The sequence below is a fragment of the Dipodomys spectabilis genome, unplaced genomic scaffold, assembly GCF_019054845.1.
Source record: "Dipodomys spectabilis isolate Male_0828 unplaced genomic scaffold, ASM1905484v1 ptg000058l, whole genome shotgun sequence".
Lineage (NCBI taxonomy): Eukaryota > Metazoa > Chordata > Mammalia > Rodentia > Heteromyidae > Dipodomys > Dipodomys spectabilis.
This window is the reverse complement of record NW_024870735.1, coordinates 22,063-25,638: the sequence shown is the minus strand read 5'-3', so window position 1 is coordinate 25,638 and position 3,576 is coordinate 22,063. Positions and strand designations below refer to the sequence as shown.

The 3,576-nt window shown below is 31.0% G+C and overlaps 1 pseudogene; it reads right to left on the bottom strand.

Annotated features, from left to right (window-relative positions):
• Positions 1-696: 696 nt before the first annotated feature.
• LOC122108376 lies at positions 697-796 on the bottom strand (annotated as a pseudogene).
• Between the last annotated feature and the right edge of the window lie 2,780 nt (positions 797-3,576).

Here is a 3,576-nt window from a genome sequence, read left to right as displayed (position 1 = left end):
TGGTATTCTTCAAAGTGAATTGCCTGACTTTGATGTCCAAATGTATTCAAGAGTTGTTTGTATACCTCTATAATGATTTCAGCAGAGTTTGTGATTTTTTTAAATCAGAAATAATTTTAAATTATCTGTTGAAATGAATAGTATAGACACTAAAGATGCAAAGGAGGAGGGTGCAATGCTTGATAAGAAATGTACGCTTTAACCTGCCTATGTAATTGTAACCCCTATGTGCAGTGTGTTCACAAAAAATAAAAAATAAAAAAAACAAAAACAAACAACAACAACAAAAAAAATGTTCCTGGTGCTTTTCTGAAAAAAGTATATCTATGTTTGTATAATGTCCATAATCTATTTCATTCGCTCCTAGATATAAAACATTGAATTCTACATTGTTATATAATGTATAGGTTCATTAATAAATGCATCCTTTCAGATTGCATTCCATATAGAAGAAGTTTAAGATTCCTTTTTTTCCTAGGTCCTAATATTATTTTATTTCTTTTGGATAAAATGACAATGTTATCTAATTTCAAGTTTTGTAAAGGTTATGCTATGTAAAAGCCTTTCTAAGGTGAATATTTAATACAATGATGTCAAACTAACCTTTAATTCTATGAATTACATGTATTGTTACACTTGTATTTTTGTAATCAACCTTTTAATAACTCTTTTTTCGTTTCTTGCATCAGAAGAATGAAAAATAAGTAATAATTCACAAATTTTCCTATCATCCTTGTGCAAGTGCCAAGTTAATCTCTGTATTGTTGTAATTTGGGTAGACCTGCTGCTGAAGCATGTAGAATCCTCTAAATTTAAGTACTTAATGATGCAATCTTTATACAGGCATATATCCATGGATGCCTATTTGTAACAAGGATTCCTTATTGTTCCTAAAAATGCTATTGATCTTATTTCTCTAAAATTCTGTGTATAGCGGAAAAAAACTGATATCGTTTGGTCGATTGATCACGTTTATATTTTTTTGTCAATGACTATTTTGTCGTTTTCATTTTAAATTTGATCATACTTTGAAGCCTTTACACCTAATTCCAAAAGTGATGGCTTTTCAATACTTATTTATCAACTTAATTAGCTTTGTAGAGCTAATGGATTCAAAGTAAGCCTTGCTTAAGAGCTACTTCTAAACTTCTGCAGCTTAAATTTTCCCAAATGAGGTCTTGCTAGGACAAATGGCTCCCTGAACCTTTACCCTTCTTCCATGTAGGAACAGACCAACCACAATATCTTACCCTGACAGCATAGATTGTCTTACTGAAACAAATCTAATCTTAGTTACTTGGGATCATAGAGAGATGAACCATTTAGACCGAATTGTTCAGAATGGAAGGTATTTTATCAAAATATAATTGTTTATTATACTTATCATTTCAAAAGTATCTAAATCCAAGAAGGTGAAAAAATTGTTCATATGCATGATTACCTACTGTCCTGGCCTGTGTATCATCCAACTAGGCAGGAACTTAAACTCCTGATTTCTATCACCAAATATTTCCATAGCTCCTGGGTCCATATGTTTCTCCTAGATATTAGGCCTTAAATTAGTAATATTTTAATCACAGTGTTTCCTCTTGCCTCTAGGCTGTAAATCTACAAATGTTAAAGCTGTAAGTCTAACTCTACCAAAAACTGAGGTAGAGATATTGGAATAATACTTTAAAACAGAGTTGCCTTTGATTCCCTAACCACAACACAACAATGTAAAACAATTTTTATATTATATATACGTATATATTTTATATTTATATGTGCTGATTTTAAATTTCATACAGTGAATCTTACTAGAATTGATAATTTGACAAATATATTGACATTTATTCCCATAAATGTATTGGAATATAAATAATTAGGTTTAGAATATATATTAGAATATAAGAAGTATCAATGCAATGTCTTCGCTATAAACTTGTGATACCTTCTAAGTGTTCATGGTCTTCTGAATTCACATGGTAAAATAACAGTATTTTTCTCTGCTAATCTATAAGGGATTTTACTCTGATACTCTGTTTATTGTTTTAACACGCGGGACCCAAAATGCTTTAATCCATATTTCTGAAGTATTCTTACTGATTATACCCAAATTTTGCTTAAATGATGTCTAAAAGCTATTATTCTTCTGCAGGACCCACGGTCCTAGGATACCAGGTCCCAGTTATCTGCACGATCAGATAACAAGGGCAAGACTTCTCACATAGGCCCATGCGACATGCCAGCAGAAAATAATTGAAGACTCACCTTGATTTCTAATTTCCTATAACATTTCAAGGCCCCAATTCCTTTCAAGAATTAGCAGTAATCAATTGTGAAATGCATGGCAACTTAAAATGAAAGATGAGATCACAAAATCTGAGAGAAAGTACTGTAATTCAAACTTTCAATTTACAGATGACCAGCCCATCTGAGTGAACAAAATCACAAATGAACAAGATTATTTTTAATACCCCTCTCCTAATGATTAATGAAAGATTTCAGTGCAGCCAAAAAAACAGTTTCTGGAATGATAGATCCATAATTGTTCTACCAAGGCTAGGAAAACTTGATTTAGAGGTCAAATATAACTTAGAAAATCATTAACTAAGAAGATCCTTAGTGTTTCAAAACACTGGTACTTCAGTAAAACTAGGTTCTGTAGTATAAAAGTATTGTCATTCTCAAATCCATGATAACCTACATTTAATCTCCTGAAAGTATATTCATTTTCAAATAAACTATTTAAAATCACATTTGCCAAAATAAGACTTGACAAGTACATGATAGCAACATTACAAGGATTTCAAGTGTAGGGAGCAAGTTACAATAGAGTTGATTTACGTACCCAGCACTAATACCAAACAAGTTCAACCATTCATTAAAGTGTAGAAATAGTACCCCCCACCATTTATGTTGTTCAGTAGGTGAATTCCAGAAATGTGTTATATAGATCAGCCTCCCATATTTCAAACTCAATTATTAGTTAATAAAGAAAATTTCATCACATAAGAAGGTACATTTTAAAAAGTCACTAATAGTTGCCTTATCATGTGTTGTTTTATGTTTTCCCTATCTGTCTATCATAGTAAGAAATATGACTTTAAGTCTTGAATATGGGTACTGAAGAGAGATGTGACAAACATAAAATCTGTCTTCTATTTCTATCATATTCCTCTAAGTAGTAAATTTTAGTTTTCTTCTTTTTCCAAAACTTATAGGTAGTAGAAAAAATTATCCTACGTAAAATAAAATAATCACACACCATTGTACAAAGCCATTTATAAAAACTGGTAGTTAGGAATAAATTCTAAGCCATTTTTAAACTTTCTTGTTGACTAAAGATTAATCTTCCAAATGAACGAGAATAAAATCATGTCTAAGTGCCCCACATCTCCATTCTTGCAAATTGTTATTGCAGATGAATGAATTATGGAAATATAAGCTGACATCAGTTCAAGTATATGTGGGATTGAAACAAAGGAGGAGGCTACAATGCTTGATAAGAAATGTACTCATTATTGTGCCCATGTAATTGTAAATCCTCTGTACAGTATTTTCACAATAAAAAAATTTAAAAAAAGAAACTCC